The sequence below is a fragment of the Pseudophryne corroboree genome, chromosome 4, assembly GCF_028390025.1.
Source record: "Pseudophryne corroboree isolate aPseCor3 chromosome 4, aPseCor3.hap2, whole genome shotgun sequence".
NCBI classification, from domain to species: domain Eukaryota; kingdom Metazoa; phylum Chordata; class Amphibia; order Anura; family Myobatrachidae; genus Pseudophryne; species Pseudophryne corroboree.
In genome coordinates, this window is record NC_086447.1 from 30,659,287 (window position 1) to 30,679,485 (window position 20,199).

Consider the following 20,199-nt stretch of genomic DNA (forward strand, 5'->3'; position numbering starts at 1 on the left):
GTGGAAGATATTCAAACAAAATTGGCAAATTGCATGACATTCCCAATTCAAGATTTAGGCTCATCCATACTTAAGGTTTTTATGCACCATTGAACTGATATACAGTGGTATCAAAACTGAGAAAAGAAAAGACCTTCGATTTACTTGCATATGGCACCTCAGTGAACTTTGTAAAATGTATTTACAAATCTTTAATCAGGCAGTGGTGGAATCAAAAGTCATCTGCTAAGAAGGAATAATGATTTCTACAAAGATTTTAACATTTTCTATGGACCTTGTCATCTGAGCATATCTTAAGCAACAACTATAAGTGCGAAAACAGCACATAAGGAAAAGGATGCATTGGCCGGGAATCGAACCCGGGTCAACTGTTTGGAAAGCAGCTATGCTCACCACTATACCACCAATGCTTGAGCTCTTTTCGAATGCATATAGTGGCCAATATGGAAATCACAACAACTGTTTGAAAGATATTTATAGCCTGCGCTGTAGCACCATTGGTGGAAGATATTCAAACAAAATTGGAAAATTGCATGACATTCACAATTCAAGATTTAGGCTCATCCATACTTAAGGTTTTTATGCACCATTGAACTGATATACAGTGGTATCAAAACTGAGAAAAGAAAAGACCTTTGATTTACTTGCATATGGCACCTCAGTGAACTTTGTAAAATGTATTTACAAATCTTTAATCAGGCAGTGGTGGAATCAAAAGTCATCTGCTAAGAAGGAATCATGATTTCTACAAAGATTTTAACATTTTCTATGGACCTTGTCATCTGAGCATATCTTAAGCAACAACTATAAGTGCGAAAACAGCACATAAGGAAAAGGATGCATTGGCCGGGAATCGAACCCGGGTCAACTGCTTGGAAGGCAGCTATGCTCACCACTATACCACCAATGCTTGAGCGCTTTTTCAATGCATATAGTGGCCAATATGGAAATCACAACAACTGTTTGAAAGATATTTATAGCCTGCGCTGTAGCACCATTGGTGGAAGATATTCAAACAAAATTGGAAAATTGCATGACATTCACAATTCAAGATTTAGGCTCATCCATACTTAAGGTTTTTATGCACCATTGAACTGATATACAGTGGTATAAAAACTGAGAATAGAAAAGACCTTCGTTTTACTTGCATATGGCACCTCAGTGAACTGTGTAAAATGTATTTACAAATATTTAATCAGGCAGTGGTGGAATCAAAAGTCATCTGCTAAGAAGGAATCATGATTTCTACAAAGATTTTAACATTTTCTATGGACCTTGTCATCTGAGCATATCTTAAGCAACAACTATAAGTGCGAAAACAGCACATAAGGAAAAGGATGCATTGGCCGGGAATCGAACCCGGGTCAACTGCTTGAAAGGCAGCTATGCTCACCACTATACCACCAATGCTTGAGCTCTTTTCAAATGCATATAGTGGGCAATATGGAAATCACAACAACTGTTTGAAAGATATTTATAGCCTGCGCTGTAGCACCATTGGTGGAAGATATTCAAACAAAATTGGCAAATTGCATGACATTCCCAATTCAAGATTTAGGCTCATCCATACTTAAGGTTTTTATGCACCATTGAACTGATATACAGTGGTATCAAAACTGAGAAAAGAAAAGACCTTTGATTTACTTGCATATGGCACCTCAGTGAACTTTGTAAAATGTATTTACAAATCTTTAATCAGGCAGTGGTGGAATCAAAAGTAATCTGCTAAGAAGGAATCATGATTTCTACAAAGATTTTAACATTTTCTATGGACCTTGTCATCTGAGCATATCTTAAGCAACAACTATAAGTGCGAAAACAGCACATAAGGAAAAGGATGCATTGGCCGGGAATCGAACCCGGGTCAACTGCTTGGAAGGCAGCTATGCTCACGACTATACCACCAATGCTTGAGCGCTTTTTCAATTCATATAGTGGCCAATATGGAAATCACAACAACTGTTTGAAAGATATTTATAGCCTGCGCTGTAGCACCATTGGTGGAAGATATTCAAACAAAATTGGCAAATTGCATGACATTCACAATTCAAGATTTAGGCTCATCCATACTTAAGGTTTTTATGCACCATTGAACTGATATACAGTGGTATAAAAACTGAGAATAGAAAAGACCTTCGTTTTACTTGCATATGGCACCTCAGTGAACTGTGTAAAATGTATTTACAAATCTTTAATCAGGCAGTGGTGGAATCAAAAGTCATCTGCTAAGAAGGAATCATGATTTCTACAAAGATTTTAACATTTTCTATGGACCTTGTCATCTGAGCATATCTTAAGCAACAACTATAAGTGCGAAAACAGCACATAAGGAAAAGGATGCTTTGGCCGGGAATCGAACCCGGGTCAACTGCTTGGAAGGCAGCTATGCTCACCACTATACCACCAATGCTTGAGCTCTTTTCGAATGCATATAGTGGCCAATATGGAAATCACAACAACTGTTTGAAAGATATTTATAGCCTGCGCTGTAGCACCATTGGTGGAAGATATTCAAACAAAATTGGCAAATTGCATGACATTCCCAATTCAAGATTTAGGCTCATCCATACTTAAGGTTTTTATGCACCATTGAACTGATATACAGTGGTATCAAAACTGAGAAAAGAAAAGACCTTCGATTTACTTGCATATGGCACCTCAGTGAACTTTGTAAAATGTATTTACAAATCTTTAATCAGGCAGTGGTGGAATCAAAAGTCATCTGCTAAGAAGGAATAATGATTTCTACAAAGATTTTAACATTTTCTATGGACCTTGTCATCTGAGCATATCTTAAGCAACAACTATAAGTGCGAAAACAGCACATAAGGAAAAGGATGCATTGGCCGGGAATCGAACCCGGGTCAACTGCTTGGAAAGCAGCTATGCTCACCACTATACCACCAATGCTTGAGCTCTTTTCGAATGCATATAGTGGCCAATATGGAAATCACAACAACTGTTTGAAAGATATTTATAGCCTGCGCTGTAGCACCATTGGTGGAAAATATTCAAACAAAATTGGAAAATTGCATGACATTCACAATTCAAGATTTAGGCTCATCCATACTTAAGGTTTTTATGCACCATTGAACTGATATACAGTGGTATCAAAACTGAGAAAAGAAAAGACCTTTGATTTACTTGCATATGGCACCTCAGTGAACTTTGTAAAATGTATTTACAAATCTTTAATCAGGCAGTGGTGGAATCAAAAGTCATCTGCTAAGAAGGAATCATGATTTCTACAAAGATTTTAACATTTTCTATGGACCTTGTCATCTGAGCATATCTTAAGCAACAACTATAAGTGCGAAAACAGCACATAAGGAAAAGGATGCATTGGCCGGGAATCGAACCCGGGTCAACTGCTTGGAAGGCAGCTATGCTCACCACTATACCACCAATGCTTGAGCGCTTTTTCAATGCATATAGTGGCCAATATGGAAATCACAACAACTGTTTGAAAGATATTTATAGCCTGCGCTGTAGCACCATTGGTGGAAGATATTCAAACAAAATTGGAAAATTGCATGACATTCACAATTCAAGATTTAGGCTCATCCATACTTAAGGTTTTTATGCACCATTGAACTGATATACAGTGGTATAAAAACTGAGAATAGAAAAGACCTTCGTTTTACTTGCATATGGCACCTCAGTGAACTGTGTAAAATGTATTTACAAATCTTTAATCAGGCAGTGGTGGAATCAAAAGTCATCTGCTAAGAAGGAATCATGATTTCTACAAAGGTTTTAACATTTTCTATGGACCTTGTCATCTGAGCATATCTTAAGCAACAACTATAAGTGCGAAAACAGCACATAAGGAAAAGGATGCATTGGCCGGGAATCGAACCCGGGTCAACTGCTTGGAAGGCAGCTATGCTCACCACTATACCACCAATGCTTGAGCTATTTTCAAATGCATATAGTGGCCAATATGGAAATCACAACAACTGTTTGAAAGATATTTATAGCCTGCGCTGTAGCACCATTGGTGGAAGATATTCAAACAAAATTGGCAAATTGCATGACATTCCCAATTCAAGATTTAGGCTCATCCATACTTAAGGTTTTTATGCACCATTGAACTGATATACAGTGGTATCAAAACTGAGAAAAGAAAAGACCTTCGATTTACTTGCATATGGCACCTCAGTGAACTGTGTAAAATGTATTTACAAATCTTTAATCAGGCAGTGGTGGAATCAAAAGTCATCTGCTAAGAAGGAATCATGATTTCTACAAAGATTTTAACATTTTCTATGGACCTTGTCATCTGAGCATATCTTAAGCAACAACTATAAGTGCGAAAACAGCACATAAGGAAAAGGATGCATTGGCCGGGAATCGAACCCGGGTCAACTGCTTGGAAGGCAGCTATGCTCTCCACTATACCACCAATACTTGAGCTCTTTTCGAATGCATATAGTGGCCAATATGGAAATCACAACAACTGTTTGAAAGATATTTATAGCCTGCGCTGTAGCACCATTGGTGGAAGATATTCAAACAAAATTGGAAAATTGCATGACATTCACAATTCAAGATTTAGGCTCATCCATACTTAAGGTTTTTATGCACCATTGAACTGATATACAGTGGTATCAAAACTGAGAAAAGAAAAGACCTTCGATTTACTTGCATATGGCATCTCAGTGAACTTTGTAAAATGTATTTACAAATCTTTAATCAGGCAGTGGTGGAATCAAAAGTCATCTGCTAAGAAGGAATCATGATTTCTACAAAGATTTTAACATTTTCTATGGACCTTGTCATCTGAGCATATCTTAAGCAACAACTATAAGTGCGAAAACAGCACATAAGGAAAAGGATGCATTGGCCGGGAATCGAACCCGGGTCAACTGCTTGGAAAGCAGCTATGCTCACCACTATACCACCAATGCTTGAGCTCTTTTCGAATGCATATAGTGGCCAATATGGAAATCACAACAACTGTTTGAAAGATATTTATAGCCTGCGCTGTAGCACCATTGGTGGAAAATATTCAAACAAAATTGGAAAATTGCATGACATTCACAATTCAAGATTTAGGCTCATCCATACTTAAGGTTTTTATGCACCATTGAACTGATATACAGTGGTATCAAAACTGAGAAAAGAAAAGACCTTTGATTTACTTGCATATGGCACCTCAGTGAACTTTGTAAAATGTATTTACAAATCTTTAATCAGGCAGTGGTGGAATCAAAAGTCATCTGCTAAGAAGGAATCATGATTTCTACAAAGATTTTAACATTTTCTATGGACCTTGTCATCTGAGCATATCTTAAGCAACAACTATAAGTGCGAAAACAGCACATAAGGAAAAGGATGCATTGGCCGGGAATCGAACCCGGGTCAACTGCTTGGAAGGCAGCTATGCTCACCACTATACCACCAATGCTTGAGCGCTTTTTCAATGCATATAGTGGCCAATATGGAAATCACAACAACTGTTTGAAAGATATTTATAGCCTGCGCTGTAGCACCATTGGTGGAAGATATTCAAACAAAATTGGAAAATTGCATGACATTCACAATTCAAGATTTAGGCTCATCCATACTTAAGGTTTTTATGCACCATTGAACTGATATACAGTGGTATAAAAACTGAGAATAGAAAAGACCTTCGTTTTACTTGCATATGGCACCTCAGTGAACTGTGTAAAATGTATTTACAAATCTTTAATCAGGCAGTGGTGGAATCAAAAGTCATCTGCTAAGAAGGAATCATGATTTCTACAAAGATTTTAACATTTTCTATGGACCTTGTCATCTGAGCATATCTTAAGCAACAACTATAAGTGCGAAAACAGCACATAAGGAAAAGGATGCATTGGCCGGGAATCAAACCCGGGTCAACTGCTTGGAAGGCAGCTATGCTCACCACTATACCACCAATGCTTGAGCTCTTTTCAAATGCATATAGTGGCCAATATGGAAATCACAACAACTGTTTGAAAGATATTTATAGCCTGCGCTGTAGCACCATTGGTGGAAGATATTCAAACAAAATTGGCAAATTGCATGACATTCCCAATTCAAGATTTAGGCTCATCCATACTTAAGGTTTTTATGCACCATTGAACTGATATACAGTGGTATCAAAACTGAGAAAAGAAAAGACCTTCGATTTACTTGCATATGGCACCTCAGTGAACTGTGTAAAATGTATTTACAAATCTTTAATCAGGCAGTGGTGGAATCAAAAGTCATCTGCTAAGAAGGAATCATGATTTCTACAAAGATTTTAACATTTTCTATGGACCTTGTCATCTGAGCATATCTTAAGCAACAACTATAAGTGCGAAAACAGCACATAAGGAAAAGGATGCATTGGCCGGGAATCGAACCCGGGTCAACTGCTTGGAAGGCAGCTATGCTCACCACTATACCACCAATGCTTGAGCTCTTTTCGAATGCATATAGTGGCCAATATGGAAATCACAACAACTGTTTGAAAGATATTTATAGCCTGCGCTGTAGCACCATTGGTGGAAGATATTCAAACAAAATTGGAAAATTGCATGACATTCACAATTCAAGATTTAGGCTCATCCATACTTAAGGTTTTTATGCACCATTGAACTGATATACAGTGGTATCAAAACTGAGAAAAGAAAAGACCTTTGATTTACTTGCATATGGCACCTCAGTGAACTTTGTAAAATGTATTTACAAATCTTTAAGTAGGCAGTGGTGGAATCAAAAGTCATCTGCTAAGAATGAATCATGATTTCTACAAAGATTTTAACATTTTCTATGGACCTTGTCATCTGAGCATATCTTAAGCAACAACTATAAGTGCGAAAACAGCACATAAGGAAAAGGATGCATTGGCCGGGAATCGTACCCGGGTCAACTGCTTGGAAGGCAGCTATGCTCACCACTATACCACCAATGCTTGAGCTCTTTTCGAATGCATATAGTGGCCAATATGGAAATCACAACAACTGTTTGAAAGATATTTATAGCCTGCGCTGTAGCACCATTGGTGGAAGATATTCAAACAAAATTGGAAAATTGCATGACATTCACAATTCAAGATTTAGGCTCATCCATACTTAAGGTTTTTATGCACCATTGAACTGATATACAGTGGTATCAAAACTGAGAAAAGAAAAGACCTTTGATTTACTTGCATATGGCACCTCAGTGAACTTTGTAAAATGTATTTACAAATCTTTAATTAGGCAGTGGTGGAATCAAAAGTCATCTGCTAAGAAGGAATCATGATTTCTACAAAGATTTTAACATTTTCTATGGACCTTGTCATCTGAGCATATCTTAAGCAACAACTATAAGTGCGAAAACAGCACATAAGGAAAAGGATGCATTGGCCGGGAATCGAACCCGGGTCAAGTGCTTGGAAGGCAGCTATGCTCACCACTATACCACCAATGCTTGAGCGCTTTTTCAATGCATATAGTGGCCAATATGGAAATCACAACAACTGTTTGAAAGATATTTATAGCCTGCGCTATAGCACCATTGGTGGAAGATATTCAAACAAAATTGGCAAATTGCATGACATTCACAATTCAAGATTTAGGCTCATCCATACTTAAGGTTTTTATGCACCATTGAACTGATATACAGTGGTATAAAAACTGAGAATAGAAAAGACCTTCGTTTTACTTGCATATGGCACCTCAGTGAACTGTGTAAAATGTATTTACAAATCTTTAATCAGGCAGTGGTGGAATCAAAAGTCATCTGCTAAGAAGGAATCATGATTTCTACAAAGATTTTAACATTTTCTATGGACCTTGTCATCTGAGCATATCTTAAGCAACAACTATAAGTGCGAAAACAGCACATAAGGAAAAGGATGCTTTGGCCGGGAATCGAACCCGGGTCAACTGCTTGGAAGGCAGCTATGCTCACCACTATACCACCAATGCTTGAGCTCTTTTCGAATGCATATAGTGGCCAATATGGAAATCACAACAACTGTTTGAAAGATATTTATAGCCTGCGCTGTAGCACCATTGGTGGAAGATATTCAAACAAAATTGGAAAATTGCATGACATTCACAATTCAAGATTTAGTCTCATCCATACTTAAGGTTTTTATGCACCATTGAACTGATATACAGTGGTATCAAAACTGAGAAAAGAAAAGACCTTTGATTTACTTGCATATGGCACCTCAGTGAACTTTGTAAAATGTATTTACAAATCTTTAATCAGGCAGTGGTGGAATCAAAAGTCATCTGCTAAGAAGGAATCATGATTTCTACAAAGATTTTAACATTTTCTATGGACCTTGTCATCTGAGCATATCTTAAGCAACAACTATAAGTGCGAAAACAGCACATAAGGAAAAGGATGCATTGGCCGGGAATCGAACCCGGGTCAACTGCTTGGAAGGCAGCTATGCTCTCCACTATACCACCAATGCTTGAGCTCTTTTCGAATGCATATAGTGGCCAATATGGAAATCACAACAACTGTTTGAAAGATATTTATAGCCTGCGCTGTAGCACCATTGGTGGAAGATATTCAAACAAAATTGGCAAATTGCATGACATTCCCAATTCAAGATTTAGGCTCATCCATACTTAAGGTTTTTATGCACCATTGAACTGATATACAGTGGTATCAAAACTGAGAAAAGAAAAGACCTTCGATTTACTTGCATATGGCACCTCAGTGAACTTTGTAAAATGTATTTACAAATCTTTAATCAGGCAGTGGTGGAATCAAAAGTCATCTGCTAAGAAGGAATAATGCTTTCTACAAAGATTTTAACATTTTCTATGGACCTTGTCATCTGAGCATATCTTAAGCAACAACTATAAGTGCGAAAACAGCACATAAGGAAAAGGATGCATTGGCCGGGAATCGAACCCGGGTCAACTGCTTGGAAGGCAGCTATGCTCACCACTATACCACCAATGCTTGAGCTCTTTTCGAATGCATATAGTGGCCAATATGGAAATCACAACAACTGTTTGAAAGATATTTATAGCCTGCGCTGTAGCACCATTGGTGGAAGATATTCAAACAAAATTGGAAAATTGCATGACATTCACAATTCAAGATTTAGGCTCATCCATACTTAAGGTTTTTATGCACCATTGAACTGATATACAGTGGTATCAAAACTGAGAAAAGAAAAGACCTTTGATTTACTTGCATATGGCACCTCAGTGAACTTTGTAAAATGTATTTACAAATCTTTAATCAGGCAGTGGTGGAATCAAAAGTCATCTGCTAAGAAGGAATCATGATTTCTACAAAGATTTTAACATTTTCTATGGACCTTGTCATCTAAGCATATCTTAAGCAACAACTATAAGTGCGAAAACAGCACATAAGGAAAAGGATGCATTGGCCGGGAATCGAACCCGGGTCAACTGTTTGGAAGGCAGCTATGCTCACCACTATACCACCAATGCTTGAGCGCTTTTTCAATGCATATAGTGGCCAATATGGAAATCACAACAACTGTTTGAAAGATATTTATAGCCTGCGCTGTAGCACCATTGGTGGAAGATATTCAAACAAAATTGGCAAATTGCATGACATTCCCAATTCAAGATTTAGGCTCATCCATACTTAAGGTTTTTATGCACCATTGAACTGATATACAGTGGTATCAAAACTGAGAAAAGAAAAGACCTTCGATTTACTTGCATATGGCACCTCAGTGAACTTTGTAAAATGTATTTACAAATCTTTAATCAGGCAGTGGTGGAATCAAAAGTCATCTGCTAAGAAGGAATAATGATTTCTACAAAGATTTTAACATTTTCTATGGACCTTGTCATCTGAGCATATCTTAAGCAACAACTATAAGTGCGAAAACAGCACATAAGGAAAAGGATGCATTGGCCGGGAATCGAACCCGGGTCAACTGCTTGGAAGGCAGCTATGCTCACCACTATACCACCAATGCTTGAGCTCTTTTCGAATGCATATAGTGGCCAATATGGAAATCACAACAACTGTTTGAAAGATATTTATAGCCTGCGCTGTAGCACCATTGGTGGAAGATATTCAAACAAAATTGGAAAATTGCATGACATTCACAATTCAAGATTTAGGCTCATCCATACTTAAGGTTTTTATGCACCATTGAACTGATATACAGTGGTATCAAAACTGAGAAAAGAAAAGACCTTTGATTTACTTGCATATGGCACCTCAGTGAACTGTGTAAAATGTATTTACAAATCTTTAATTAGGCAGTGGTGGAATCAAAAGTCATCTGCTAAGAAGGAATCATGATTTCTACAAAGATTTTAACATTTTCTATGGACCTTGTCATCTGAGCATATCTTAAGCAACAACTATAAGTGCGAAAACAGCACATAAGGAAAAGGATGCATTGGCCGGGAATCGAACCCGGGTCAACTGCTTGGAAGGCAGCTATGCTCAACACTATACCACCAATGCTTGAGCGCTTTTTCAATGCATATAGTGGCCAATTTGGAAATCACAACAACTGTTTGAAAGATATTTATAGCCTGCGCTGTAGCACCATTGGTGGAAGATATTCAAACAAAATTGGCAAATTGCATGACATTCCCAATTCAAGATTTAGGCTCATCCATACTTAAGGTTTTTATGCACCATTGAACTGATATACAGTGGTATCAAAACTGAGAAAAGAAAAGACCTTCGATTTACTTGCATATGGCACCTCAGTGAACTTTGTAAAATGTATTTACAAATCTTTAATCAGGCAGTGGTGGAATCAAAAGTCATCTGCTAAGAAGGAATCATGATTTCTACAAAGATTTTAACATTTTCTATGGACCTTGTCATCTGAGCATATCTTAAGCAACAACTATAAGTGCGAAAACAGCACATAAGGAAAAGGATGCATTGGCCGGGAATCGAACCCGGGTCAACTGCTTGGAAGGCAGCTATGCTCACCACTATACCACCAATGCTTGAGCGCTTTTTCAATGCATATAGTGGCCAATATGGAAATCACAACAACTGTTTGAAAGATATTTATAGCCTGCGCTGTAGCACCATTGGTGGAAGATATTCAAACAAAATTGGAAAATTGCATGACATTCACAATTCAAGATTTAGGCTCATCCATACTTAAGGTTTTTATGCACCATTGAACTGATATACAGTGGTATAAAAACTGAGAACAGAAAAGACCTTCGATTTACTTGCATATGGCACCTCAGTGAACTTTGTAAAATGTATTTACAAATCTTTAATCAGGCAGTGGTGGAATCAAAAGTCATCTGCTAAGAAGGAATCATGATTTCTACAAAGATTTTAACATTTTCTATGGACCTTGTCATCTGAGCATATCTTAAGCAACAACTATAAGTGCGAAAACAGCACATAAGGAAAAGGATGCATTGGCCGGGAATCGTACCCGGGTCAACTGCTTGGAAGGCAGCTATGCTCACCACTATACCACCAATGCTTGAGCTCTTTTCGAATGCATATAGTGGCCAATATGGAAATCACAACAACTGTTTGAAAGATATTTATAGCCTGCGCTGTAGCACCATTGGTGGAAGATATTCAAACAAAATTGGAAAATTGCATGACATTCACAATTCAAGATTTAGGCTCATCCATACTTAAGGTTTTTATGCACCATTGAACTGATATACAGTGGTATCAAAACTGAGAAAAGAAAAGACCTTTGATTTACTTGCATATGGCACCTCAGTGAACTTTGTAAAATGTATTTACAAATCTTTAATTAGGCAGTGGTGGAATCAAAAGTCATCTGCTAAGAAGGAATCATGATTTCTACAAAGATTTTAACATTTTCTATGGACCTTGTCATCTGAGCATATCTTAAGCAACAACTATAAGTGCGAAAACAGCACATAAGGAAAAGGATGCATTGGCCGGGACTCGAACCCGGGTCAACTGCTTGGAAGGCAGCTATGCTCACCACTATACCACCAATGCTTGAGCGCTTTTTCAATGCATATAGTGGCCAATATGGAAATCACAACAACTGTTTGAAAGATATTTATAGCCTGCGCTGTAGCACCATTGGTGGAAGATATTCAAACAAAATTGGCAAATTGCATGACATTCACAATTCAAGATTTAGGCTCATCCATACTTAAGGTTTTTATGCACCATTGAACTGATATACAGTGGTATAAAAACTGAGAATAGAAAAGACCTTCGTTTTACTTGCATATGGCACCTCAGTGAACTGTGTAAAATGTATTTACAAATCTTTAATCAGGCAGTGGTGGAATCAAAAGTCATCTGCTAAGAAGGAATCATGATTTCTACAAAGATTTTAACATTTTCTATGGACCTTGTCATCTGAGCATATCTTAAGCAACAACTATAAGTGCGAAAACAGCACATAAGGAAAAGGATGCTTTGGCCGGGAATCGAACCCGGGTCAACTGCTTGGAAGGCAGCTATGCTCACCACTATACCACCAATGCTTGAGCTCTTTTCGAATGCATATAGTGGACAATATGGAAATCACAACAACTGTTTGAAAGATATTTATAGCCTGCGCTGTAGCACCATTGGTGGAAGATATTCAAACAAAATTGGCAAATTGCATGACATTCCCAATTCAAGATTTAGGCTCATCCATACTTAAGGTTTTTATGCACCATTGAACTGATATACAGTGGTATCAAAACTGAGAAAAGAAAAGACCTTCGATTTACTTGCATATGGCACCTCAGTGAACTTTGTAAAATGTATTTACAAATCTTTAATCAGGCAGTGGTGGAATCAAAAGTCATCTGCTAAGAAGGAATAATGATTTCTACAAAGATTTTAACATTTTCTATGGACCTTGTCATCTGAGCATATCTTAAGCAACAACTATAAGTGCGAAAACAGCACATAAGGAAAAGGATGCATTGGCCGGGAATCGAACCCGGGTCAACTGCTTGGAAGGCAGCTATGCTCACCACTATACCACCAATGCTTGAGCTCTTTTCGAATGCATATAGTGGCCAATATGGAAATCACAACAACTGTTTGAAAGATATTTATAGCCTGCGCTGTAGCACCATTGGTGGAAGATATTCAAACAAAATTGGAAAATTGCATGACATTCACAATTCAAGATTTAGGCTCATCCATACTTAAGGTTTTTATGCACCATTGAACTGATATACAGTGGTATCAAAACTGAGAAAAGAAAAGACCTTCGATTTACTTGCATATGGCACCTCAGTGAACTTTGTAAAATGTATTTACAAATCTTTAATCAGGCAGTGCTGGAATCAAAAGTCATCTGCTAAGAAGGAATAATGATTTCTACAAAGATTTTAACATTTTCTATGGACCTTGTCATCTGAGCATATCTTAAGCAACAACTATAAGTGCGAAAACAGCACATAAGGAAAAGGATGCATTGGCCGGGAATCGAACCCGAATCAACTGCTTGGAAGGCAGCTATGCTCACCACTATACCACCAATGCTTGAGCGCTTTTTCAATGCATATAGTGGCCAATATGGAAATCACAACAACTGTTTGAAAGATATTTATAGCCTGCGCTGTAGCACCATTGGTGGAAGATATTCAAACAAAATTGGCAAATTGCATGACATTCACAATTCAAGATTTAGGCTCATCCATACTTAAGGTTTTTATGCACCATTGAACTGATATACAGTGGTATAAAAACTGAGAATAGAAAAGACTTTCGTTTTACTTGCATATGGCACCTCAGTGAACTGTGTAAAATGTATTTACAAATCTTTAATCAGGCAGTGGTGGAATCAAAAGTCATCTGCTAAGAAGGAATCATGATTTCTACAAAGATTTTAACATTTTCTATGGACCTTGTCATCTGAGCATATCTTAAGCAACAACTATAAGTGCGAAAACAGCACATAAGGAAAAGGATGCATTGGCCGGGAATCGAACCCGGGTCAACTGCTTGGAAGGCAGCTATGCTGACCACTATACCACCAATGCTTGAGCTCTTTTCGAATGCATATAGTGGCCAATATGGAAATCACAACAACTGTTTGAAAGATATTTATAGCCTGCGCTGTAGCACCATTGGTGGAAGATATTCAAACAAAATTGGCAAATTGCATGACATTCCCAATTCAAGATTTAGGCTCATCCATACTTAAGGTTTTTATGCACCATTGAACTGATATACAGTGGTATCAAAACTGAGAAAAGAAAAGACCTTCGATTTACTTGCATATGGCACCTCAGTGAACTTTGTAAAATGTATTTACAAATCTTTAATCAGGCAGTGGTGGAATCAAAAGTCATCTGCTAAGAAGGAATAATGATTTCTACAAAGATTTTAACATTTTCTATGGACCTTGTCATCTGAGCATATCTTAAGCAACAACTATAAGTGCGAAAACAGCACATAAGGAAAAGGATGCATTGGCCGGGAATCGAACCCGGGTCAACTGCTTGGAAGGCAGCTATGCTCACCACTATACCACCAATGCTTGAGCTCTTTTCGAATGCATATAGTTGCCAATATGGAAATCACAACAACTGTTTGAAAGATATTTATAGCCTGCGCTGTAGCACCATTGGTGGAAGATATTCAAACAAAATTGGAAAATTGCATGACATTCACAATTCAAGATTTAGGCTCATCCATACTTAAGGTTTTTATGCACCATTGAACTGATATACAGTGGTATCAAAACTGAGAAAAGAAAAGACCTTTGATTTACTTGCATATGGCACCTCAGTGAACTTTGTAAAATGTATTTACAAATCTTTAATCAGGCAGTGGTGGAATCAAAAGTCATCTGCTAAGAAGGAATCATGATTTCTACAAAGATTTTAACATTTTCTATGGACCTTGTCATCTGAGCATATCTTAAGCAACAACTATAAGTGCGAAAACAGCACATAAGGAAAAGGATGCATTGGCCGGGAATCGAACCCGGGTCAACTGCTTGGAAGGCAGCTATGCTCACCACTAAACCACCAATGCTTGAGCGCTTTTTCAATGCATATAGTGGCCAATATGGAAATCACAACAACTGTTTGAAAGATATTTATAGCCTGCGCTGTAGCACCATTGGTGGAAGATATTCAAACAAAATTGGCAAATTGCATGACATTCACAATTCAAGATTTAGGCTCATCCATACTTAAGGTTTTTATGCACCATTGAACTGATATACAGTGGTATAAAAACTGAGAATAGAAAAGACCTTCGTTTTACTTGCATATGGCACCTCAGTGAACTGTGTAAAATGTATTTACAAATCTTTAATCAGGCAGTGGTGGAATCAAAAGTCATCTGCTAAGAATGAATCATGATTTCTACAAAGATTTTAACATTTTCTATGGACCTTGTCATCTGAGCATATCTTAAGCAACAACTATAAGTGCGAAAACAGCACATAAGGAAAAGGATGCTTTGGCCGGGAATCGAACCCGGGTCAACTGCTTGGAAGACAGCTATGCTCACCACTATACCACCAATGCTTGAGCTTTTTTCGAATGCATATAGTGGCCAATATGGAAATCACAACAACTGTTTGAAATATATTTATAGCCTGCGCTGTAGCACCATTGGTGGAAGATATTCAAACAAAATTGGCAAATTGCATGACATTCCCCATTCAAGATTTAGGCTCATCCATACTTAAGGTTTTTATGCACCATTGAACTGATATACAGTGGTATCAAAACTGAGAAAAGAAAAAACCTTCGATTTACTTGCATATGGCACCTCAGTGAACTTTGTAAAATGTATTTACAAATCTTTAATCAGGCAGTGGTGGAATCAAAAGTCATCTGCTAAGAAGGAATAATGTTTTCTACAAAGATTTTAACATTTTCTATGGACCTTGTCATCTGAGCATATTTTAAGCAACAACTATAAGTGCGAAAACAGCACATAAGGAAAAGGATGCATTGGCCGGGAATCGAACCCGGGTCAACTGCTTGGAAAGCAGCTATGCTCACCACTATACCACCAATGCTTGAGCTCTTTTCGAATGCATATAGTGGCCAATATGGAAATCACAACAACTGTTTGAAAGATATTTATAGCCTGCGCTGTAGCACCATTGGTGGAAGATATTCAAACAAAATTGGAAAATTGCATGACATTCACAATTCAAGATTTAGGCTCATCCATACTTAAGGTTTTTATGCACCATTGAACTGATATACAGTGGTATCAAAACTGAGAAAAGAAAAGACCTTTGATTTACTTGCATATGGCACCTCAGTGAACTTTGTAAAATGTATTTACAAATCTTTAATCAGGCAGTGGTGGAATCAAAAGTCATCTGCTAAGAAGGAATCATGATTTCTACAAAGATTTTAACATTTTCTATGGACCTTGTCATCTGAGCATATCTTAAGCAACAACTATAAGTGCGAAAACAGCACATAAGGAAAAGGATGCATTGGCCGGGAATCGAACCCGGGTCAACTGCTTGGAAGGCAGCTATGCTCACCACTATACCACCAATGCTTGAGCGCTTTTTCAATACATATAGTGGCCAATATGGAAATCACAACAACTGTTTGAAAGATATTTATAGCCTGCGCTGTAGCACCATTGGTGGAAGATATTCAAACAAAATTGGCAAATTGCATGACATTCACAATTCAAGATTTAGGCTCATCCATACTTAAGGTTTTTATGCACCATTGAACTGATATACAGTGGTATAAAAACTGAGAATAGAAAAGACCTTTGTTTTACTTGCATATGGCACCTCAGTGAACTGTGTAAAATGTATTTACAAATCTTTAATCAGGCAGTGGTGGAATCAAAAGTCATCTGCTAAGAAGGAATCATGATTTCTACAAAGATTTTAACATTTTCTATGGACCTTGTCATCTGAGCATATCATAAGCAACAACTATAAGTGCGAAAACAGCACATAAGGAAAAGGATGCATTGGCCGGGAATCGAACCCGGGTCAACTGCTTGGAAGGCAGTTATGCTCACCACTATACCACCAATGCTTGAGCTCTTTTCGAACGCATATAGTGGCCAATATGGAAATCACAACAACTGTTTGAAAGATATTTATAGCCTGCGCTGTAGCACCATTGGTGGAAGATATTCAAACAAAATTGGCAAATTGCATGACATTCCCAATTCAAGATTTAGGCTCATCCATACTTAAGGTTTTTATGCACCATTGAACTGATATACAGTGGTATCAAAACTGAGAAAAGAAAAGACCTTCGATTTACTTGCATATGGCACCTCAGTGAACTTTGTAAAATGTATTTACAAATCTTTAATCAGGCAGTGGTGGAATCAAAAGTCATCTGCTAAGAAGTAATAATGATTTCTACAAAGATTTTAACATTTTCTATAGACCTTGTCATCTGAGCATATCTTAAGCAACAACTATAAGTGCGAAAACAGCACATAAGGAAAAGGATGCATTGGCCGGGAATCGAACCCGGGTCAACTGCTTGGAAGGCAGCTATGCTCACCACTATACCACCAATGCTTGAGCTTTTTTCGAATGCATATAGTGGCCAATATGGAAATCACAACAACTGTTTGAAAGATATTTATAGCCTGCGCTGTAGCACCATTGGTGGAAGATATTCAAACAAAATTGGAAAATTGCATGACATTCACAATTCAAGATTTAGGCTCATCCATACTTAAGGTTTTTATGCACCATTGAACTGATATACAGTGGTATAAAAACTGAGAATAGAAAAGACCTTCGTTTTACTTGCATATGGCACCTCAGTGAACTGTGTAAAATGTATTTACAAATCTTTAATCAGGCAGTGGTGGAATCAAAAGTCATCTGCTAAGAAGGAATCATGATTTCTACAAAGATTTTAACATTTTCTATGGACCTTGTCATCTGAGCATATCTAAAGCAACAACTATAAGTGCGAAAACAGCACATAAGGAAAAGGATGCATTGGCCGGGAATCGAACCCGGGTCAACTGCTTGGAAGGCAGCTATGCTCACCACTATACCACCAATGCTTGAGCTCTTTTCAAATGCATATAGTGGCCAATATGGAAATCACAACAACTGTTTGAAAGATATTTATAGCCTGCGCTGTAGCACCATTGGTGGAAGATATTCAAACAAAATTGGCAAATTGCATGACATTCCCAATTCAAGATTTAGGCTCATCCATACTTAAGGTTTTTATGCACCATTGAACTGATATACAGTGGTATCAAAACTGAGAAAAGAAAAGACCTTTGATTTACTTGCATATGGCACCTCAGTGAACTGTGTAAAATGTATTTACAAATCTTTAATCAGGCAGTGGTGGAATCAAAAATCATCTGCTAAGAAGGAATCATGATTTCTACAAAGATTTTAACATTTTCTATGGACCTTGTCATCTGAGCATATCTTAAGCAACAACTATAAGTGCGAAAACAGCACATAAGGAAAAGGATGCATTGGCTGGGAATCGAACCCGAGTCAACTGCTTGGAAGGCAGCTATGCTCACCACTATACCACCAATGCTTGAGCTCTTTTCGAATGCATATAGTGGCCAATATGGAAATCACAACAACTGTTTGAAAGATATTTATAGCCTGCGCTGTAGCACCATTGGTGGAAGATATTCAAACAAAATTGGAAAATTGCATGACATTCCCAATTCAAGATTTAGGCTCATCCATACTTAAGGTTTTTATGCACCATTGAACTGATATACAGTGGTATCAAAACTGAGAAAAGAAAAGACCTTTGATTTACTTGCATATGGCACCTCAGTGAACTTTGTAAAATGTATTTACAAATCTTTAATCAGGCAGTGGTGGAATCAAAAGTCATCTGCTAAGAAGGAATCATGATTTCTACAAAGATTTTAACATTTTCTATGGACCTTGTCATCTGAGCATATCTTAAGCAACAACTATAAGTGCGAAAACAGCACATAAGGAAAAGGATGCATTGGCCGGGAATCGAACCCGGGTCAACTGCTTGGAAGGCAGATATGCTCACCACTATACCACCAATGCTTGAGCGCTTTTTCAATGCATATAGTGGCCAATATGGAAATCACAACAACTGTTTGAAAGATATTTATAGCCTGCGCTGTAGCACCATTGGTGGAAGATATTCAAACAAAATTGGAAAATTGCATGACATTCACAATTCAAGATTTAGGCTCATCCATACTTAAGGTTTTTATGCACCATTGAACTGATATACAGTGGTATCAAAACTGAGAAAAGAAAAGACCTTTGATTTACTTGCATATGGCACCTCAGTGAACTTTGTAAAATGTATTTACAAATCTTTAATCAGGCAGTGGTGGAATCAAAAGTCATCTGCTAAGAAGGAATCATGATTTCTACAAAGATTTTAACATTTTCTATGGACCTTGTCATCTGAGCATATCTTAAGCAACAACTATAAGTGCGAAAACAGCACATAAGGAAAAGGATGCATTGGCCGGGAATCGAACCCGGGTCAACTGCTTGGAAGGCAGCTATGCTCACCACTATACCACCAATGCTTGAGCTCTTTTCAAATGCATATAGTGGCCAATATGGAAATCACAACAACTGTTTGAAAGATATTTATAGCCTGCGCTGTAGCACCATTGGTGGAAGATATTCAAACAAAATTGGCAAATTGCATGACATTCCCAATTCAAGATTTAGGCTCATCCATACTTAAGGTTTTTATGCACCATTGAACTGATATACAGTGGTATCAAAACTGAGAAAAGAAAAGACCTTCGATTTACTTGCATATGGCACCTCAGTGAACTTTGTAAAATGTATTTACAAATCTTTAATCAGGCAGTGGTGGAATCAAAAGTCATCTGCTAAGAATGAATAATGATTTCTACAAAGATTTTAACATTTTCTATGGACCTTGTCATCTGAGCATATCTTAAGCAACAACTATAAGTGCGAAAACAGCACATAAGGAAAAGGATGCATTGGCCGGGAATCGAACCCGGGTCAACTGCTTGGAAAGCAGCTATGCTCACCACTATACCACCAATGCTTGAGTTTTTTTTGAATGCATATAGTGGCCAATATGGAAATCACAACAACTGTTTGAAAGATATTTATAGCCTGCGCTGTAGCACCATTGGTGGAAGATATTCAAACAAAATTGGAAAATTGCATGACATTCACAATTCAAGATTTAGGCTCATCCATACTTAAGGTTTTTATGCACCATTGAACTGATATACAGTGGTATAAAAACTGAGAATAGAAAAGACCTTCGTTTTACTTGCATATGGCACCTCAGTGAACTGTGTAAAATTTATTTACAAATCTTTAATCAG

At 37.6% G+C, this 20,199-nt stretch overlaps 38 non-coding genes across 38 annotated transcripts; all 38 read right to left on the bottom strand.

Moving 5' to 3' along the window:
- Nucleotides 1-338: 338 nt before the first annotated feature.
- On the bottom strand, nucleotides 339-410 carry TRNAG-UCC (transfer RNA glycine (anticodon UCC)). Its single transcript has one exon. It is a non-coding gene; the product is annotated as a tRNA-Gly (tRNA).
- A 428-nt stretch (nucleotides 411-838) lies between these two features.
- On the bottom strand, nucleotides 839-910 carry TRNAG-UCC (transfer RNA glycine (anticodon UCC)). The gene has a single exon. It is a non-coding gene; the product is annotated as a tRNA-Gly (tRNA).
- A 428-nt stretch (nucleotides 911-1,338) lies between these two features.
- On the bottom strand, nucleotides 1,339-1,410 carry TRNAE-UUC (transfer RNA glutamic acid (anticodon UUC)). Its single transcript has one exon. It is a non-coding gene; the product is annotated as a tRNA-Glu (tRNA).
- A 428-nt stretch (nucleotides 1,411-1,838) lies between these two features.
- Nucleotides 1,839-1,910, bottom strand: TRNAG-UCC (transfer RNA glycine (anticodon UCC)). Its single transcript has one exon. It is a non-coding gene; the product is annotated as a tRNA-Gly (tRNA).
- A 428-nt stretch (nucleotides 1,911-2,338) lies between these two features.
- On the bottom strand, nucleotides 2,339-2,410 carry TRNAG-UCC (transfer RNA glycine (anticodon UCC)). Its single transcript has one exon. It is a non-coding gene; the product is annotated as a tRNA-Gly (tRNA).
- Nucleotides 2,411-2,838: 428 nt separating this feature from the next.
- On the bottom strand, nucleotides 2,839-2,910 carry TRNAG-UCC (transfer RNA glycine (anticodon UCC)). The gene has a single exon. It is a non-coding gene; the product is annotated as a tRNA-Gly (tRNA).
- A 428-nt stretch (nucleotides 2,911-3,338) lies between these two features.
- On the bottom strand, nucleotides 3,339-3,410 carry TRNAG-UCC (transfer RNA glycine (anticodon UCC)). The gene has a single exon. It is a non-coding gene; the product is annotated as a tRNA-Gly (tRNA).
- Nucleotides 3,411-3,838: 428 nt separating this feature from the next.
- TRNAG-UCC (transfer RNA glycine (anticodon UCC)) lies at nucleotides 3,839-3,910 on the bottom strand. Its single transcript has one exon. It is a non-coding gene; the product is annotated as a tRNA-Gly (tRNA).
- A 428-nt stretch (nucleotides 3,911-4,338) lies between these two features.
- TRNAG-UCC (transfer RNA glycine (anticodon UCC)) lies at nucleotides 4,339-4,410 on the bottom strand. Its single transcript has one exon. It is a non-coding gene; the product is annotated as a tRNA-Gly (tRNA).
- A 428-nt stretch (nucleotides 4,411-4,838) lies between these two features.
- TRNAG-UCC (transfer RNA glycine (anticodon UCC)) lies at nucleotides 4,839-4,910 on the bottom strand. Its single transcript has one exon. It is a non-coding gene; the product is annotated as a tRNA-Gly (tRNA).
- A 428-nt stretch (nucleotides 4,911-5,338) lies between these two features.
- TRNAG-UCC (transfer RNA glycine (anticodon UCC)) lies at nucleotides 5,339-5,410 on the bottom strand. Its single transcript has one exon. It is a non-coding gene; the product is annotated as a tRNA-Gly (tRNA).
- Nucleotides 5,411-5,838: 428 nt separating this feature from the next.
- Nucleotides 5,839-5,910, bottom strand: TRNAG-UCC (transfer RNA glycine (anticodon UCC)). Its single transcript has one exon. It is a non-coding gene; the product is annotated as a tRNA-Gly (tRNA).
- Nucleotides 5,911-6,338: 428 nt separating this feature from the next.
- TRNAG-UCC (transfer RNA glycine (anticodon UCC)) lies at nucleotides 6,339-6,410 on the bottom strand. The gene has a single exon. It is a non-coding gene; the product is annotated as a tRNA-Gly (tRNA).
- A 428-nt stretch (nucleotides 6,411-6,838) lies between these two features.
- On the bottom strand, nucleotides 6,839-6,910 carry TRNAG-UCC (transfer RNA glycine (anticodon UCC)). The gene has a single exon. It is a non-coding gene; the product is annotated as a tRNA-Gly (tRNA).
- Nucleotides 6,911-7,338: 428 nt separating this feature from the next.
- On the bottom strand, nucleotides 7,339-7,410 carry TRNAG-UCC (transfer RNA glycine (anticodon UCC)). Its single transcript has one exon. It is a non-coding gene; the product is annotated as a tRNA-Gly (tRNA).
- A 428-nt stretch (nucleotides 7,411-7,838) lies between these two features.
- TRNAG-UCC (transfer RNA glycine (anticodon UCC)) lies at nucleotides 7,839-7,910 on the bottom strand. The gene has a single exon. It is a non-coding gene; the product is annotated as a tRNA-Gly (tRNA).
- Nucleotides 7,911-8,338: 428 nt separating this feature from the next.
- On the bottom strand, nucleotides 8,339-8,410 carry TRNAG-UCC (transfer RNA glycine (anticodon UCC)). Its single transcript has one exon. It is a non-coding gene; the product is annotated as a tRNA-Gly (tRNA).
- Nucleotides 8,411-8,838: 428 nt separating this feature from the next.
- Nucleotides 8,839-8,910, bottom strand: TRNAG-UCC (transfer RNA glycine (anticodon UCC)). The gene has a single exon. It is a non-coding gene; the product is annotated as a tRNA-Gly (tRNA).
- Nucleotides 8,911-9,338: 428 nt separating this feature from the next.
- On the bottom strand, nucleotides 9,339-9,410 carry TRNAG-UCC (transfer RNA glycine (anticodon UCC)). The gene has a single exon. It is a non-coding gene; the product is annotated as a tRNA-Gly (tRNA).
- Nucleotides 9,411-9,838: 428 nt separating this feature from the next.
- Nucleotides 9,839-9,910, bottom strand: TRNAG-UCC (transfer RNA glycine (anticodon UCC)). Its single transcript has one exon. It is a non-coding gene; the product is annotated as a tRNA-Gly (tRNA).
- Nucleotides 9,911-10,338: 428 nt separating this feature from the next.
- On the bottom strand, nucleotides 10,339-10,410 carry TRNAG-UCC (transfer RNA glycine (anticodon UCC)). The gene has a single exon. It is a non-coding gene; the product is annotated as a tRNA-Gly (tRNA).
- A 428-nt stretch (nucleotides 10,411-10,838) lies between these two features.
- On the bottom strand, nucleotides 10,839-10,910 carry TRNAG-UCC (transfer RNA glycine (anticodon UCC)). The gene has a single exon. It is a non-coding gene; the product is annotated as a tRNA-Gly (tRNA).
- Nucleotides 10,911-11,338: 428 nt separating this feature from the next.
- On the bottom strand, nucleotides 11,339-11,410 carry TRNAG-UCC (transfer RNA glycine (anticodon UCC)). The gene has a single exon. It is a non-coding gene; the product is annotated as a tRNA-Gly (tRNA).
- A 428-nt stretch (nucleotides 11,411-11,838) lies between these two features.
- Nucleotides 11,839-11,910, bottom strand: TRNAG-UCC (transfer RNA glycine (anticodon UCC)). Its single transcript has one exon. It is a non-coding gene; the product is annotated as a tRNA-Gly (tRNA).
- Nucleotides 11,911-12,338: 428 nt separating this feature from the next.
- Nucleotides 12,339-12,410, bottom strand: TRNAG-UCC (transfer RNA glycine (anticodon UCC)). The gene has a single exon. It is a non-coding gene; the product is annotated as a tRNA-Gly (tRNA).
- A 428-nt stretch (nucleotides 12,411-12,838) lies between these two features.
- Nucleotides 12,839-12,910, bottom strand: TRNAG-UCC (transfer RNA glycine (anticodon UCC)). The gene has a single exon. It is a non-coding gene; the product is annotated as a tRNA-Gly (tRNA).
- Nucleotides 12,911-13,338: 428 nt separating this feature from the next.
- On the bottom strand, nucleotides 13,339-13,410 carry TRNAG-UCC (transfer RNA glycine (anticodon UCC)). Its single transcript has one exon. It is a non-coding gene; the product is annotated as a tRNA-Gly (tRNA).
- A 428-nt stretch (nucleotides 13,411-13,838) lies between these two features.
- On the bottom strand, nucleotides 13,839-13,910 carry TRNAG-UCC (transfer RNA glycine (anticodon UCC)). The gene has a single exon. It is a non-coding gene; the product is annotated as a tRNA-Gly (tRNA).
- Nucleotides 13,911-14,338: 428 nt separating this feature from the next.
- TRNAG-UCC (transfer RNA glycine (anticodon UCC)) lies at nucleotides 14,339-14,410 on the bottom strand. Its single transcript has one exon. It is a non-coding gene; the product is annotated as a tRNA-Gly (tRNA).
- Nucleotides 14,411-14,838: 428 nt separating this feature from the next.
- Nucleotides 14,839-14,910, bottom strand: TRNAG-UCC (transfer RNA glycine (anticodon UCC)). Its single transcript has one exon. It is a non-coding gene; the product is annotated as a tRNA-Gly (tRNA).
- Nucleotides 14,911-15,838: 928 nt separating this feature from the next.
- TRNAG-UCC (transfer RNA glycine (anticodon UCC)) lies at nucleotides 15,839-15,910 on the bottom strand. Its single transcript has one exon. It is a non-coding gene; the product is annotated as a tRNA-Gly (tRNA).
- A 428-nt stretch (nucleotides 15,911-16,338) lies between these two features.
- Nucleotides 16,339-16,410, bottom strand: TRNAG-UCC (transfer RNA glycine (anticodon UCC)). Its single transcript has one exon. It is a non-coding gene; the product is annotated as a tRNA-Gly (tRNA).
- Nucleotides 16,411-16,838: 428 nt separating this feature from the next.
- Nucleotides 16,839-16,910, bottom strand: TRNAG-UCC (transfer RNA glycine (anticodon UCC)). The gene has a single exon. It is a non-coding gene; the product is annotated as a tRNA-Gly (tRNA).
- Nucleotides 16,911-17,338: 428 nt separating this feature from the next.
- TRNAG-UCC (transfer RNA glycine (anticodon UCC)) lies at nucleotides 17,339-17,410 on the bottom strand. The gene has a single exon. It is a non-coding gene; the product is annotated as a tRNA-Gly (tRNA).
- A 428-nt stretch (nucleotides 17,411-17,838) lies between these two features.
- TRNAG-UCC (transfer RNA glycine (anticodon UCC)) lies at nucleotides 17,839-17,910 on the bottom strand. The gene has a single exon. It is a non-coding gene; the product is annotated as a tRNA-Gly (tRNA).
- Nucleotides 17,911-18,838: 928 nt separating this feature from the next.
- On the bottom strand, nucleotides 18,839-18,910 carry TRNAG-UCC (transfer RNA glycine (anticodon UCC)). The gene has a single exon. It is a non-coding gene; the product is annotated as a tRNA-Gly (tRNA).
- A 428-nt stretch (nucleotides 18,911-19,338) lies between these two features.
- Nucleotides 19,339-19,410, bottom strand: TRNAG-UCC (transfer RNA glycine (anticodon UCC)). Its single transcript has one exon. It is a non-coding gene; the product is annotated as a tRNA-Gly (tRNA).
- Nucleotides 19,411-19,838: 428 nt separating this feature from the next.
- On the bottom strand, nucleotides 19,839-19,910 carry TRNAG-UCC (transfer RNA glycine (anticodon UCC)). The gene has a single exon. It is a non-coding gene; the product is annotated as a tRNA-Gly (tRNA).
- Nucleotides 19,911-20,199: the final 289 nt, after the last annotated feature.